General features: G+C 46.6%; 1 protein-coding gene across 4 annotated transcripts in view; it reads left to right on the top strand.

The window, feature by feature from the left end:
* The window catches only part of LOC137417753 (alpha-soluble NSF attachment protein-like), a 323,838-nt gene that overhangs the window by 297,102 nt on the left and 8,856 nt on the right, over positions 1-17,880 (top strand). The gene's annotated exons all lie outside the window — the stretch shown is intronic.

The raw sequence follows: 17,880 nt of genomic DNA, 5'->3' as shown, positions 1-17,880 counted from the left end.
TTTTTTGTATACAACATCGAGGCTCGTGAAAGAGCAAACATTAATCACACAAAAAGACAAACCGACACACAAAACACAAAAAACAAGGGGAGCGGCAGACAAGATGGGGAGAGAGGGGGAAGGACACAAAAGAGAGGGGGAAGAGGGGGAAGGACACAAACACAACATTTGAGAGCAGGGACATCGGGAGGACTTGGGGGGAGGTGGGAGAGGAATAAAACATATGAACACTGCAAGGACTCTGGGGTGAATTACCGGGGGTAGAAAAGATCAAGGTTTTCGATGGGGGAAGACAAGAGATGGTGGTGAACAGCTGTTTTAAAGACCTGGAGGGAGGAGTGGGATTGAAGGGAGTGGGGGCGTTTGTTTCAGAGGCGGGAGAAAAGGGGAATGAAAGAGTGAAGGTGAGCAGAGAGCCTAGACTTTGGCAGTTTAACCATAAGAGGGTTGCAGGCAGATCTTGTGCGACCTGAAGGAATATTGGGGGGACAGAGCACAGAGGGAGCTGGGGGAGCAAGGCCGGAGAGGAGTCGGTAGAAGACAGAAAGACAACCAACCTGCCTGCGGTGAGTGAGTGAAAGGCCCTCGGTGTTGACTACATCGCAGGAGATTCCAATGATTCTGAAAGCTTTGGCCTCAACAGCGTGAAGCCGAGCAAGGTGTGAGGCAGGAGCACCAGCCCAGAGGGGGGAACAGTATTCCATTGAGCTGCGGATGAAAGCCTTGTATGTGGTGAGGAGCTCAGGTGTGCCAAGGAAGGACTTCGCACGACGGAGGATGCCCAGTCGGCGACTGGCTTTGGAGGCCAGCTTGGAAATGTGGTTTTCCCAAGAAAGATCATGGCAGATAGTGAGACCCAAAAGCTTGAGCGACAGAACTTCTTGGAGAGGATTGTTGAGAAAGTAGATGGGAGGGTTGTCCAGTCTGTCCTTTCGGAGAGACATTGTAAGAGTGTGAGATTTGTCAGGATTGAAAGACATGTTCCACTTGTTTGACCAGTCTGTGATTTTGTCCAGGTCTGCAGAAAATGAGGAGGCTGCAGACTGCCGATCTGAGGGATGAGGAATGGAGCGACAGAGAGTAGAGTCATCAGCAAAGAGATAGAGAGGATTTTCAAGAGAGTCAGAGAGATCATTGATGAAGACCAGAAAAAGCACAGGGCCCAGAACACTACCTTGGGGAACTCCAGCCTGAACAGGAAGAGGAGATGAGAGAAACCCATTCAGGGCCACACGTTGACTACGACCAGAGAGGAAGTCCGCCAGCCATGCGTGGAGATTTCCATGGATACCAAAGGAGGAGAGTTTGGTGAGCAGAGCAGGGTGCCAGACCGTATCGAAGGCACGTGAAATGTCAAGGGAGAGAGCTCTAATTTCCTGTTTGGCGTTGAGGACCTCCATCCATTGTTGAGAAAGCAGAAGCAGCATGTCCAGAGTAGAGTGACCAGGTCTGAAACCAAATTGATGATCAGAGATCAAGCCATTGGAGAAGAGGAAAGATTTAATATCTGAAGCAATGATGGATTCCATGACTTTGCTGATAATTGGGAGAAGGCTGATTAGTCTGTAGTTGCTGGGATCTGTTTTTGCACCTTTTTTGTGCAAAGCGGTGATGTTGGCTGATTTCCAAGCAGATGGCAGATGACCTTGAGCAAAAGAGAGGGTGAAGAGAACAGAAAGAGGGAGTGAAAGAGCAGAAGAACATGATTTTAGGACCCGTGGGCTGATGCCGTCAGGACCAGTTGCAGAATCAGAGTCGAGGGTTGACAGAAACTTTTCCACCTTGTCAGGAGGAAAGGAAACAGAGTCCAGGAGCAGCTGGGTACGACTGGGTACGGTGGGTACAGAGAGGGATGGGTTTGGGACACAAGATTTAGAGGCAAACACAGAGTTGAGGCATTCAGCTTTTTCACGTGCGGAGTCAGCCGTTAAGCCGTTTGAGGTGAGGGAGGGGATGGAGGGGGAACAAACACCAGAAACAGATTTGACCAGACGCCACCAGGATTTGGAAGAGGGAGACAGATAAGAGAGTTCGGTCTTGAGAATGGTGAGATATTGTTTCCTGGCTCTCCTGAGGGTGGACACACACTTGTTTCGGGCTTTGTGAAAGGAAATGAGATTTCCTTCCGTTGGATTTGCTTTCCAGGAGACGAAAGCAAGTTGTTTCAGGGCAACAGCCTCACCACAAGATTCCGTGTACCATGGACGGGAGGAAGGGTATGACAACTGAAGACGAGATGGTATAAATCTGTGCATGAGAGAGAGCAATTTACTTTGAAAGAATTCCCAGGATGAGTTGATGTCAGAGGCGGTAGAGATGGGAGACCAGTCCAGATGATTGATGGCTGCTTGAAGACCGTGCCAGTTGGCCTGAGTGAAATGCCAGACTCGTCGACGCTCAGGAGGCTCTCTGAGAATGGTCAGAGAGATGTCCACTTTGACAAGCACATGATCAGATGAGCCGATTGGAGCAGAAGAAGAGCAGCAGACATTTTCAGGGAAGTTTGTCATAACCAAATCCAGACGAGAAGATGCTCCGTTGACTGAGATCCGGGTCGGGAAATTGACAGATTGTGTCAGTCCCGGTGAGTCGCAGAAGTCCTTTGCTGAAGAGCCATGGCTGATGAGAGAGGTACCCACACCCAGCCAACTGGCATGGTGACAATTGAAATCACCACATATGAGGAAGAAAGAGTTGGGATGGGTAGATAGAAGTTGGTCCATACACATTTGTTTCTTCCAGAATAGCCCTGTACTTGAACTGGTTCAGGTTTCCATTCAGAACAACCAGGTCAGTTTTGCCCCCTGCATGAAAAGCAGCCCAAACGGTCACCCCACCACCTCCAGCTTGGACTCTTGGCACTATACAATCTTCGTTGTAGGCTTCATGCACTTGTCTGCGCACTCGGATGTGGCCATCTTGACGATAGACCAGAAATCTAGACTCGTCACTGAAGATCACGTGATTCCAGTGTCCTGGCTGCCATTGACGGTGCTCTCTGGCCCACTGCAATCGGCGCTGGCAGTGTTGACTGGTCAGGTGTGGCTTTCTCAGGGGACGCCTGGCACGATAGCCTGCTTGAACCAGTCGTTGGTTGACTAGCCTTCTGGATACAGGCACATTTGTCAGTTGCTGCCACTCAGCCCTAAGCCGATTAGCTGACTTGGTGCGGCCATTGCGGACTAACCGGTGCAGCTGGCGATCATCCCTCCTTGTGGTTCTGCGGGGACGTCCTGGCCTCGGTATTGGAGTAGGGACACCCCTCTGAGCATTTCGTTTCAGGATCTTTGACACCTGACCTTGAGTGATGCCATACTGCCGAGCAATAGCACGCTGTTTCATGCCGTAATTTCGTAAAGCCACCACTCCATGACAAACAGCATTGTCGAGTTGATAGACCTTCTCCAGAGGAAGCGGCAATAACTTTTGTAGACGTGCAGCAGTTGTTTTCCACTAATACAGAACGCAACAACCCTTGTATACCTGACTGTGAAGCCAATCATCAAATGCACCTGTCCGTACATTTTGCCACGCCACCTGTGATATAATCCTGTTGTTGACTTCTTGCTGCGACAGACAATCAGTGACATGGTTCTTTTAACAAATAAATTACCAAAGTGTAAAAGAAACTCACCAGATTGATATACTGAGTTAAGAAAGTAAACCCAAGTCAAGAAAAAAAAAAAATTCCATATTAAATGCCAAGTCTGTATATGGATAGTAGAATTTTAATAGTGGTTCTTCAACATTGAGAGATAGGGCCGAAAAAGATATATCGCACGATATTTCAAAACGCTGCAGATGGGTTTTGACAAAACTTGGTGGATGTAGGCCCACCGAGAGGGGAGAGGGGGGGGGGGGGGGGGTGAGGGGGGAAGAGGGGTGAGCACAAATACCCTTAAAGATCCTGAAGATCCAAAACACCCCAAATACCCAATATACCCTTGAAGGCCCTGAGGCTCAAAAACGCCCTGAAGACCAAAATGGCACTGAAGACTCAAAAGACCCTGAAGACCAAAAGGCCCAAAGACCCAAAACACCCCGAAGACCCAAAACACCCCAAAGACCCAAAAGACCCGGAAGACCCAAAAGACCCAGAAGACCCAAAAGACCCAAAAGACCCAGAAGCCCCTGAATACCCAAAAGACCCCAAAGACCCAAAAGACCCCAAACAACAACACAACAGGCATTTTAAAAGGCCATTTTCCCTGCAAGAGCGGGGTTAGCCTTGCGGTCCCCATGACAATGTTCTCCATTTTGCCCTATTTTCTGCATCTCCCCTTGTTAACCCCCTTGCCCGCATTTCTTCTTCCACCATCTTTAGCCAAGTCTTTCTCGGTCTTCCCCGTCCTCTATTTCCTTCCACATTCATTTCCATCACTCTTCTCAACCAGTCACTTTCATCCTTCCTCAACACATGACCAAACCATCTCAAACTGTTTCTCTTCACAGTATCCATCACAGGCTCTATTCCCATCATCTTTCGCAATTCATCATTTGGCTTCCTCTCTCTCAACGATACTCCACACATCGACCAAACCATTCACATTTCCACCCTTTCCAGCCTTCGTTGCTGCTCTACGTTCATTACCCATGTCTTGCTCCCATAAATCATAACACTTCTCACACATGCAGCATACACCTTTCCTTTCAGCTTCAACGACACTCCCCTTCTCGTCAGCATGCCACTCAGTTCCCGAAACTTCTTCCATGCACATCTCACTCTAGCAACCGTTGCCGAGTCTGATCCACCTTCTCCATTCAGCATGTCTCCTAGGTAACAAAATGTTTTCACACCTTCCAGCTTCACGCCGTCTCCAAGATCCAACCCAACATTTCCTCCATCTGCAGCTCCCTCTGTGCACACCTTACACTTGAATGTAGCTGCCACACTGGTTAATGACCCTCTCAAACCACTACATTTTTGATGACCCCACTCAGCGCACATTGTACATTGAATTGAATTCACTCCGACACCCTTCCTGCACATAGCACATGGCCACTTCCCAGTTCTTTCTACCTCACCACATGCGTTACCACTTGCCATCACCTTTGTTTTTCCGATATTCACCTACAGACCTTTCGTCTCCATACATTCCTTCCACTTGTTCATCTTCTCCTTCAGTCCATCCATACTTTCCACAATCAACACCAGATAATCTGCATACAACAACTCCCACGGTAAACCCTCCTTTACGTTCTGAGCCAGCACCTCCATCACAGCTTCAAATAGTAGGAGACTTAGTACCGACCCCTGATGCACTCCCACCTTCACCTCAAACTCACCACGTTCCCGTCCTTCGTCCTCACAGCTGTGCGCGCTCTTTTGTAAATTGCCATCACTACTCTGATCAACCATTCCTCCACTCCTAACTTCCTCAATGCCCATGTCACTCACGTGGAACCCTATCGAATGCTTTCTCCAGATCAACAAACCCAAGAAACAACTTCTTCCTCTTCTCCATGTACTTCTCCTGAAACTGCCTCACAATAAAAAGCGTGTCTGTCGTTCCTCTTCCTGGCATAAATCCAAACTGCATTTTGTCAATCTTCACTTTATTCCTTATCCTCCTCTCCAACACCCTTTCCAATACCTTCATTCCATGCTCCAATAACTTTATCGCTCGATACGAGCCACAGTCCAGAGGGTCACCTTTCCCCTTGTATAGAGGGACGAGGGTACTCAGTTCCCAATACACTGGAATGCGGCCTTCTTTCACCACCAGATTGCAGATCTTTGTCATTCTCTTCACACCCCAATTTCCCGCTGCCTTCAACATATCTCCCACAACTCCCGTCGGCCCTCCCGCTTTTCTACTCTTCATTGCTTTAATCGCTTCCTCAACTTCCTTCTCGGTTATCTTCTCTGCCGGTCCTAAAACTGGGTTACTCTCGATGTTGCCATCCCATTCATTCTCTGCATTCAACAGTATTTCCATATATCTCTTCCATCTTCCTTTAATTCCATCTGGGTCCACAACGATTTGTCCCACTTCATCCTTCAAGCAACTCACCCCCATCACATCACACCTCTCTTTCGCTATCTGCTTTGCAATCCTGAATACTGCTTTCTGACCCTCTTCCAAATCCAAGCGTTCTCCGAACATTTTCCGACATGCCTCCTGCGCCTTTGCTACCTCTTTCTTTGCAGCCTTCTTTGCTGCCTTATATCTTTCATGCTCTTCCTTTTCTGCCCCCGTACCCTTCGCCTTCTGCCACTCCTTGAACTTCTTCCTCTTCTCGTCAATCTTCTTTCCGACTTCATCATCCCACTCCCATGTTTCCCAGTGCCTCTGTGGTCCTTTTGTCCATCCACATACCTCACCAACGGCTCCCAACAAACTTTCTTTCACTGACATCCAACCACTTTCAAGCTCAACCACATCATCCTCTACCATACTCAGCCTCTCTTTTAATGCCTCCCTCACTGTCACCTCTTTCAACCTCCACACCTTCATTCTCGGTTGGTACTTCACCCACCGAGCTCTCCTCGCACCTTTCCACCTTATGTCGCAGACAACCAAGTGGTGCTGTGAAACAGCCTCCTCCCCCGGGATCACCTTTGTGTCCAGGAGGTGCCCCCTATCTCGCCTACGCACCATCAGGTAGTCAACGGTTGTCGTCGACCCACCTGACGTGTATGTAACAAGCTTATTATCCTCTTTCTGGAACTGAGTATTACAAATCAACAAATCAGCTCCATCAGCAAACTCCAAAATCCTTTCACCTTCTCCATTTCTGACACCATATCCGTAACCCCCATGAACTCCCTCAAAACCGTCCATACTCCTTCCCACATGTCCATTTAGGTCTCCAGCTACCACAACAACTTCCTCATATTTCACGTTTTCCATCAGCTTCTCTATTGCACACCAGAACTTGTCCTTCTCTTCATCGCTCCTATCAACCTGCAGAGCATATCCCGAGATGACGTTCACCAAGAGCTTTCCAATCATCATTTTCACCATCATCAACCATTCACTCACTCTCGTCACACTCACCACACTGTCTACAAACTCCTCAGAAAACAGGACACCAACACCATTCACGCCTTCTGGGCACCCTTGCCACACAAACTTGTATTTCTTTCCCTGCCTACCCTTCACCATTCTCACACCACTTCCCTTCCATCTTGTCTCCTGCACACAACATATGTCCACTCTTCTTCTGACCAATACTTCCACCACCACTTCTCCTGATCTCCCTGTCATTGTCCCTACATTCGACGTCACAAACCTCAGAAACCGATCTCCACGTCGGGCATCAGACTTTTCGTCGTCATAAATGGAGTGATTTCCACCCTTGCTTCGATCGGGTTCCCCACCTTGAATTTTGACGAGAGGGAGTGGGGTCCCCCATGGGGTACTTCGGGCTGTACCCTGCCCATATCTCGTTGTAATTGTCATGGTTCTCTTTTTGAGGCATTGTTTTTATGGCCGATGCCCTTCCTGACGCCAACCCTTTTAGTCGCCTCTTACGACACGCAGGGATACGGTGTACCTATTCTAAACCGGGGTACACACCGGGGACCCAAAAGACCCCGAAGACCCAAAACACTCTGAAGACACAAAGGACCCAAAACACCCTGAAGACACAAAGGACCGAAAACACCCTGAAGACACAAAAGACCCGGAAGACCCAAAACACACTGAAAACCCAAAACACCCTGAAAACCCAAAACACACTGAAGAACCCAAATACCCTAAAAAGACTCTTTAGACCCAAAATACCCTTAAATACCCCAAATAACCAAAATACCCTAAAGACTCTTAAAGACCCAGAGGAAACAAAAGACGGTTAAGACCCAAAAGCCCCTGAAGACCCAAAACACCCCGAAGACCCAAAAGACCCCGAAGACCCCAAAACACCCGAAGACCCAATACACCTCAAAGACCCAAAACACCCCGAAGGCACAAATAACTAATGTAATGCTTTAGATAGGGTGGTGTAAAAGACACTGCGTAAATTGCAGTAAATTCCGGAATGCATTTATATATACAACTCTTACAATCTAAATTTTATTTTAATTTTATTATATGCCTGAACAATGTAGAACACAAATCACCTTCTTTGCATTTTCATAACCCTTCGGTTTAGCAGTGCTGGCACATGTTATATAAGGTGGTGTATAAGGGTGATGTATAAGACTGCTTCAATGGTGCTAAACTTCTGGAATTTTTTAAACAATGTTTGAATTCATTATTTGTTCTTAAATAGGAGAATATACTTAACACTGTGTGGGGTAATGTATTCTAGAAACTCTCGAGTTGGTGTACCACATGCCTTTCAGGCTGTAGTACACTATTCATTTTGTTAAGATTATTGTACACCACTCCTTTCCTATTCCATCTTCAGGTGCTGGATTAAGCACACTGAAAGGGAGTATTCAGTTTTCTTTTTTTTCGTTTTTTCCAAGATGGCGGGCGAACCACACGACCGATGACATCATTATTTTATTTTATTTTCTCCACCAATTTATCCCTAGATGACGTTCAAGAAAGAGAAATTTTTGCAGAGAAAATCATATTTATTTTTTGCAGACAAACAAACAGACAGACAAGCAAACAAACAGACAAATGAAAAAACCACTCCTAGAGCAACACTTGGAAAAACAGAACAAAGTAGAATGTCACTCAATAGAGCATCCTTTTCACCTCAAAAATAATTTGTGGTAGAATTCAGTGAATTGATATGCAAATCGTCTTCAAAGTTAAAGTTAATCAGATGAAAATGGACAATTTTAGAAAATTGGCCTATGTTGACCTTTGGCCTATGTTGACATTTGGCCTATGTTGACCGTTTGGGTTATGTTGACCTCAAAAATAGTTGGTGGTTGGTTTCAGTAAGCTGATATGCAAATCCTATTCAAATTTCAAGTCAATCGGATGAAAATTGAGGATTTTAGAAATACGAAAAAAGTGGTTGACCTTTGGCCTATGCTGATCTCAAAAATAGTTGGTGGGTGAATTAAATTGGCTGATATGAAAATCCCATTCAAATGCCAAGTCAATGGGATGAAAATTGAGGATTTTAGAAATCTGTCATTGTTGTTGACCTTTGGTCTATGTTGACCTTTTTGCCTATGCTGATCTCAAAAATAATTGGTGGTTGAATTCAGTGACCAGATATGCAAGTCGTCTTCAAATTCCAAGTCAATCGGATGAATATTGAGGATTTTAGAAATTCGAAAAAGGTGGTTGACCTTTGGCCTATGTTGACGTTATGACCAACGTTGATCTCTAAAATAGTTGGTGGTTGAATTCAGTTCGCTGATATGACAATCCTATTCAAATTTCAAGTCAATCGGATGAAAATTGAGGATTTTAGGAATTCGAAAAAATTGCTTGACCTTTGGCCTATGTTGACCTTTTGGCCAATGTTGACCTCAAAAATAGTTGGGGGTTGGTTTCAGTAAGCTGATATGCAAATCGTATTCAGATTTCAAGTCAATCGGATGAATAGTGAGGAATTTAGAAATTCTAAAAAAAGTGGTTGACCTTTGTCCTATGTTGACCTTTTGGCCTATGTTGATTTCAAAAATAGTTGGTGGTTGAATTCAGTTGGCTGATATGAAAATCCCATTCAAATTCCAAGTCAATCCGATGAAAATTGAGGATTTTAGCAATTTGAAATTGTTGTTGACCTTTGGTCCATGTTTACCTGTTTGCCGATGCTGATCTCAAAAATAGTTTATTCGTTGAATTCAGTTAGCTGATATGTAAATCCTATTCACATTTCAAGTCAATCGGATGAAAATCGAGGATTTTAGGAATTTAAAAAAAAGTGGTTCACCTTTGGCTTATGTTGACCTTTTGGCCTATGCTGATTTCAAAAATAGTTGGTGGTTGAATTCAGTTCGCCAATATGTAAATCCTATTCAAATTTCAAGTCAATCAGATGAATATTAAGGATTTTCGAAATTCTAAAAAAAGTGGTTGACCTTTGGCCTATGTTGACCTTTTGGCCTATGTTGATCTCAAAAATAGTTGGTGCTTGAATTCAGTTGGCTGATATGAAAATCCCATTCAAATTCCAAGTCAATCGGATGAAAATTGAGGATTTTAGAAATTTGAAATTGTTGTTGACCTTTGGCCTATGTTGACATTTTGGCCTATGCTGATCTCAAAAATAGTTGGTGGTTGAATTCCGTTCGCCGATCTGTAAAACCTTTTCAAATTTAAAGTCAATCGCATGAAAATTGAGGATTTTATAAATTCAAAAAAAAGTGGTTGACCTTTGGCCTATGTTGACCTTTTGGCCGAAGCTGATCTCAAAAATAGTTGGTGGTAGAATTCATTTAGTCGATATGTAAATCCTATTCAAATTTCAAGTCAATCGGATGAAAATTGAGGATTTTAGAAATGTGAAAAAGTGGTTTACCTTTGGCCTATGTAACTATGTTGACCTTTTGGCCTATGCTGATCTCAAAAATAGTTGGTGGTTGATTTCACTTTGCCAATGTGTAAATCCTCTTCAAATTTCAAGTCAATTGGATGAAAATTGAGTATTTTAGAAATTCGAAAAATGTGGTTGACCTTTGGCCTATGTTGACCTTTTGACCTTTTGACCTTTTGACCTCAAATACATATTGCATTTTGTCGGACCACGAACTCTACCATTTGGAGATGTTTCGTGAAGATCGGTTTAAAATTGTGACCTGTAGGCAAGTATAAGTGAGCGGACAGACAAACAAACAAACACACACACAAACCGGAGTGATGAACATACTTGCAAAAAAAACAAAAAACTTTTTGCAAAGTAACAAACGGACTCAAATATAATACACCTCTCCTCAGGCGAGAGTAACAAGGATATCGTGAGATCTGTGGAAGGGAGAGGTCTGGGGTGGGGGAGGGGGAAGGGGGTACACGGTATAAATAAAGTGGACAAGTGGACAATACAAATTCAGGAATGAAGTCGGAGATTGAAAAAGGTGGATTTGGGGTGTTTTAACTGGTACAGAAAAGATCAAGGTTTTTTAATGGGGGAAGATAAGAGATGGTGGTGAAGAGCTGTTTTGAAGACCTGGAGGGAGGAGTGGGATTGAAGGGAGTGTTTGTTCCAGAGGCGGGAGAAAAGAGGAATAAAAGAGTGAAGGTGAGCAGAGGGTTTTGATTTTGGCATTTTATCCATAAGAAAGTTGCTGGCAGATCTTGTGTGTCCTGCAGGAAAATTTGAGGGACAGAGCACAGACAGAGCAGGGGGAGTAAGGCCGGAGAGGAGTCGGGAGAAGACAGAAAGACCACCAACCTGCCTGCGGTGAGTGAGTGAAAGGCGTTCAGAATCAGCTTCATCACGGGAGATTCCAATGATTATGAAAGCTTTGGTTTCAACAGAGTGAAGCCGAGCTAGGTGTGAGGCAGGAGCACCGGCCCAGAGGGGAGAACAGTTTTCCAATGGGCTGCGGATGAAAGCCTTTGAAGGGTTGTCCAGACGGTCTTTTCGGGGAGACATAGTAAGAGTGTGAGATTTGTCAGGATTGAAAGACATGTTCCACTTGTTTGACCAGTTTGTAATTTTATCCAGGTCTGCAGAGAGTGAAGAGGCTGCTACCTGCCGATCTGACGGTTGAGATATGAAGCGACAGAGAGTGGAGTCGTCGGAAAAAAGATGGAGAGGTTTTTCCAGAGAGTCGGAGAGATCATTAATGAAGATTCGAAAAATCACAGGGGCCAGGATACTGCCTTGGGGAACTCCAGCCTGAACAGGAAGGGGAGATGAGAGAATTTCAATTTAGAGCCACACGTTGACTACGACAGGAGCCATGCGGTATGGTTTTTTTTTTTTTTTGGATACAAGATCGAGGCTCATATAAGAGCTAACATTAATGACAAAAAAAAACGGACACATAAGACGTAATAATGGGAGCGGGAGACATGATGGGGAAGCAAACAAGTACAAAATTTGAGAGCAGGGACAGCGGGAGGTCTGTGGGAGGGAGAGGGCTTGGTGGGGGGGAGGGGGGGGGTGGCTTGGGAAAGGGGTTGGGTTGGGAGAGGACACAGCTAGGACTTCCAGGAAAGAAGTCGATATTTCAGAAAAGTGGATCTGGGGTGAATTAGCGGGGGTAGAAAAGATCAAGGTTTTAGATGGGGGAAGACAAGAGATGGTGATGAACAGCTGTTTTAAAGACCTGGAGGGAGGAGTGGGATTGAAGAGAGTGAGGGAGTTTGTTCCAGAGGCGGGAGAAAAGAGGATTGAAAGAGTGGAGGTGAACAGAGAGTCTTGATTTTGGAAGTTTTACCAGAAGAGAGTTGCTGGCAGATCTTGTGCGACCTGTAGGAATATTTGGGGGACAGAGCACAGACATGGCTGGGGGAGGGGGGCTGTGGGAGGGGGGGGGGGGGGGTTAGGGCCAGGGAGGAGTCGGTAGAAGACAGAAAGACCACCAACCTGCCTGCGGTGAGTAAGTGAAAGGCCCTCAGAGTTAGCTTCATTGCGGGAGATTTCAATGATTCGGAAAGCTTTGGTTTCAACAGCATGAAGCCGAGCGAGGTGTGAGGCAGGAGGAGCAGCCCAGAGGGGAGAGCAGTATTCCATTGAGCTGTGTTTGAAAGCCTTGTATGTGTTGAGGAGCTCAGGTGTGCCAAGGAAGGACTTCGCACGATGGAGGATGCCCAGTCGGCGACTGGCTTTGGAGGCCGGCTTGGAAATGTGGTTTTCCCAGGAAAGATCATGGCAGATTTTAAGACCCAAGAGCTTGAGTGACAGAACTTATTGGAGAGGATTGTTGAGAAAGTGGCTTGGAGGGATCGTCCTGTCGGTCTTTTCGGAGAGACAAAGTGAGAGTGTGAGATTTATCAGGATTGAAAGTCATGTTCCACTTGTTTGACCAGTCTGTGATTTTGTCCAGGTCTGCAGAGATTGAGGAGTCTGCGGACTTCCGAGCTGAGGGATTGAGGTGTGGAGTGGCAGAAAGTGAAGTCATCAGCAAAGAGGTAGAGAGGATTTTCCTGAGAGTCGGAGAGATCATTGATGAAAACCAGAAAAAGCACAGGGGCCAGAACACTGCCTTGGGGAACTCCAGCCTGAACAGGAATGGGAGATGAGAGAATTCCATTCATGGCTACATGTTGACTACGACCAGAGAGGAAGTCCACAAGCCATGTGTGGAGATTTCCATAGATACCATAGGAGGAGAGTTTGGTGAGCAGAGTGGGGTGCCAGACCGTATCGAAGGCACGTGATATGTCAAGGGAGACAGCTCTAATTTCCTGTTTGACATTGAGGACCTCCATCCATTCTTGAGACAGCATAAGCAGCATGTCCAGAGTAGAGTGACCTGGTCTGAATCCAAATTGATGAACAGAGATCAAGCCATTGGAGAAGAGGAAGGATTTGATATATATATATATTTTTTGTATACTGAATCGAGGCTCGTGAAAGAGCTAACATTTACTTCACAAACAAATCAACCAGACAAACAAGATATATAAAAAGAGGGAGCGGAAGACAAGATGGGGAGAGAAGAGGAAGCACACAAACATAACATTTGAGAGCAGGGAGATGTGTGGGAGGGAGAGGGCTTGGGGGGAGGAGGCGTGGGAAGGGTGGGGGAAAGGGGTGGGAGAAGTATAAAACACAAGGACACCAAGGACTTCCAGGACAAAAGTTGGTATTTCAAAAAAGTGGATTTGGGGTGAAATTAGCGGGGGTAGAAAAGATCAAGGTTTTGGATGGGGGAAGATAAGAGATGGTGGTGAACAGCTGTTTTAAAGACCTGGAGGGTGGAGTGGGATTGAAGAAAGTGAGGGAGTTTGTTCAATAGGTGGGAAAAAAGAGGAATGAAGGAGTGAAGGTGAGCAGAGAGTCTTGATTTTGACCAGAAGAAGCAATGATGAAGCAATGATGGATTCCATGACTTTGCTGATAATTGGGAGCAGGCTGATTGGTCTGTTGTTGCAAGGATCTGTTTTTGCACCTTTTTGTGTAAAGTGGTAATTTTGGCTGATTTGCAAGCTGATGGCAGTTGACCTTGAGCAAAAGAGAGGGTGAAGAGAACAGAGAGGGGGTGTGAAAGAGTGGCAGAGCAGGATTTTAGGAGCCATGGGCTGATGCCGTCTGGTACATTTGCAGAATCAGAGTCGAGGATGGACAGAAACTTCTCAACCTTGTCAGGAGAGAAGGACACAGAGTGCAGGAGCAGCTGGGTATGACTGGGTACGGTGGGTACAGAGAGAGGCGGGTTTAGGACACAATATCTTGAGGCAAACACAAAGTTGAGGCATGCCGCTTTTTCACGTGTGGATTCAGCTGTGTAGCCATTTGAGGTAAGGGAGGGGATAGAGGGGGAACATACTGTTATGTTTCTCTGCCGCCCTTCTTCCCCTTACCAAGGGGGGATTAATCCCCTTGTCCTTTCTGGGCTTGGCGGAACCGAGAGACTTGAAACGCCTCTTCCCGGCAAAACGCAAGGTAGGGTTTCGGGACCGAGTCTCACTCGTACCTAAATCCCTGCGCCGCCAAGGAAGCGAAGAAGCAAGCCTTGTGTGATTGAGCCTGAGCCACGTGTGATTTGGGTACACCGAGCGGATTGAGTACTACGTGGTCCATGCAGTCTTAGTAGTGGAACCCGATTCGAGCGGTTCTATTCGTACCATGCTTAGCCAATGAGGAAACACAGGAACAATCGAATGGAAAATGAAGAACACAGGTTTAATTATTATTCCCACACTTATGTACAATGATCGGGATGCAGAGACACAGAGCAGCACTTAAACAGTCTTAGTCTTAACGCCCAGACTCGGGCCCGTCACACTCACACAGGGAATTGCAGATGGGTTGATGTTCCACCCAGACGCGTCGACGTGTTCGTCCAGGAACGGCCACGCCCGGCTCTCCACGGTCCCAGCACGTCCCACGAAGATGGGGAGCAGGCGGTGGCAGGGTCCTCGTAGTGCATCTCCCGAACAAAGGCAGCCGATGAGGTAGAACGGAAAATGCGCGTCTCTCAGCGCGGCTGGCGGTTACACAGCCATTATCACTCAGGTGACTTAATGCACTGTACGCGGCTCGGCCTCCAGCTCAACTGAGCATCGCTTTATAATAGCGCGTATTCCGGTTCATGCGCGTCTTTCTTTATCCGCGTATCTCTCAATTCCTGCTCGTCAACGAGTCCTCTCAGCAGTCCTTCAGTTCAGCAGTTCTCCAACCAGTCCTCCCGCGCTAGTCATTTGACGCTCAGTGCGCGCGAGTCCTCCTGGCGGCTTTGCGCGATGGGTTATATAGATACGCCCCGAACCTTCTTGAACCCACTTGAACCTTCCAACCACGCCCTGTGACGCAGTGCTGCCGCCTCAACCTCTGAGCCCTGATTGGCGGCTCGTGCTTACCGTCAGCTCCTCTGCCGCCCCTCATTCGGCTCCGCCCCGACCCTCCTAGGCCTGCCTTGGGTTAATTCGCCCAAAATGAACCAAAGTAAGCGCAAAGGGGTATGAGGCTAGGGAGGCTGGAGGGTCAGTAGAAGTAGGACCTGTTCTCCTGACTCTACTCAACGCAGAACTAACAAAGGAAGAGGACTAAGCTCACAAATACTAAAAGATAACTATACTATCGCGAGGCTACATGTTGCTTGTGTGACTAACTATGAGGGGGAAATTTTAACCTTTATTATACTGACTGTACAAAACTCAAAACCGCAACACTACCCCTCTCCCTCGTCAGACTCGTCCCCGAGTCGAACCTACAAAAATTGGAACGACCGGTTTTGAGAAAGATCTGGGACTAACTTTTACGTTTACATGTGACATATAGATGTGGTTCCCTCTAACATTTACTCTAACCCGTGCATGTGACAGTTTTAAAACACTAAATATGTCCCACCTACTGCGTTGAGTCGCTACTCTAACAGAATCACGCCCACAATTAATCGAATCCGGAATTGTTTTCAAACTAAACATAGAGCCGTTGGGCAGCAGTTTATATACAAGCCCGAAACCCTACTCCATATTTACAATTCTATGACCCAGGACCTGTCCTTTTTGGAAAGAAGATTGGAGGGGAGAGAAAGCACAGCAAAGCACACAAACACACTCAAAAACACATTTCATTTGCTGCTTGCTGCTTGCTTCTTGCATCTTCTGTGTGCGTATATCAATCCGGCAAGCCCCCCGGACCGGCATACAGGCTATTCCTGCTCTTCAGGGCGAAATAAACTTACAATTCTTCTCGTCCCTTGCACACAATAAAAAATAAAGCACAACAAGTGTGTTCCTTTTATTCTGCCAGCAGAGCCAACCCTATGTGGTCCGACTGCGTGACATTGATGCCACTCAAAACAAGTGGTCCGAAAATGCAAGGTGAATTTGCAGCAAAGTGCTACACAGGTGAGGTGTAAGGCCACAAAACTTGTGGTCCATAAGCGTAATATGTGCAGCAAAGTGTTTGTGGCAGCAAGTGCTGCATAGGTGCAGCAAAGTTACAATACAATGATATGGCAGCAAAGCGCTGCGCAGTTCGGCTGCACAGATGTAGCAAAGTGCAGAAGGTGTGCTGCTCAGGTTGATGGTGCTACACAGTTCCACCTCCAAAATGGTCCTGGGGTGGGGGGAGAGTCAAAGCACGATCAGCAAAGCGGAAAGGGCACAAAGGTACACAGCAATACAAGGTAATGCAGCATGAGGGGCGTGGGAGAGCGAGCAGAGCAAGCTCGTCCCTAACCGTCCGTACCCCCCAACGTCGCTTACACTACCCTAGCCCTTTTTTGTATTTACAAATTCGTCTCTATGTCTTGTCTCCCATATCCCCCTCTAACTCAAATTCGTCTCCCAATCCCTCCCAGGAAGGAAGGAATGGAACAAACACAATGTCCCATTACGTCATGATGCGTCTTACTCACTCAACAGTTCACTTGATCTTGGTGCGGAGCTTTGTCCTCCTTGGTGAATGCCTGTGGATGGCGTGAAGGGAGTTTCTCAATTCCTAACTACACTAGTTACATTAACTCATTTACACTACCCAGGGTCATGCCCTGCCAATTGGCCTCTTTAAACTATGTGGTTCTAAAAACCGAATCCCCATTGCCCACTCTGCGGTGCCCCTGAATTTGGGTCTCACTCCCAAATTTTTCACACTGTGCCATAGCACAATTTCGGGGCTGGGTTGTGTGGCTCCACTGGCAGGTCTACCTACCTGCGCACCTCCGCCACTGAAGTCGCCACCCGAGCTTACCTTGCTCCTTGCGACTACCTCAACTGGGGAAGGCCCCTCCTGGCTCTTTACCCCACTGATGCCCACCTTGGCATTGGGCAACCCGGGTCCTTCCTTTGGATCCTCGGGCCCCACACAACAACTCACGAGGCTCCCAGAGCCTACCTGCGGCCTCACCTGGCCGACAAACTACCAGTGACGGAGTGCCCCAATAACCATACGCACCAATTAAGCCACACGCCCAGCCATTTCACTGACTCATGCACCCTCCAAAGCACTACATTACCACTACCTGCACCACAGGTGTCAATATCCAAACAATTTACCTGAGCCCTCTACCTTGGTTTACACTACCCCCCCGGGCTTCTGTGAATGGGTCCATCTCCCTCCATTCACTCGTTCGCACCATGAATTCCACTCCTTTTATTCCACACCAAATATTCTGCACACCATTTATCTCGCACACCACTTTTCTCACACACCAAATATCTTGCACACCTTTTGTGCTCACACACCTTTTTCCTCAAACACAACACAATTCCATGTATCTCAATACACAACTCCTCACTCATACAGCATCATCTATCTAACTGCTTTTCCCCTAAAACTCGTGCTTCCCCGTCATCCCATTAAACTAAGCACTCCCTTCGTCATTAACATCCACCTAAGCTCTCTCCGTCCCCTCTACAGTACAAATGTCACTACTTAAATCTTTTGTCTTCTAAGGTCATC

The sequence above is a fragment of the Myxine glutinosa genome, chromosome 11, assembly GCF_964187855.1.
Source record: "Myxine glutinosa chromosome 11, kmMyxGlut1.1, whole genome shotgun sequence".
Taxonomy (NCBI): domain Eukaryota; kingdom Metazoa; phylum Chordata; class Myxini; order Myxiniformes; family Myxinidae; genus Myxine; species Myxine glutinosa.
Note: the sequence above shows the minus strand (reverse complement) of the source record. Positions and strands in the feature narration are given on the sequence as shown.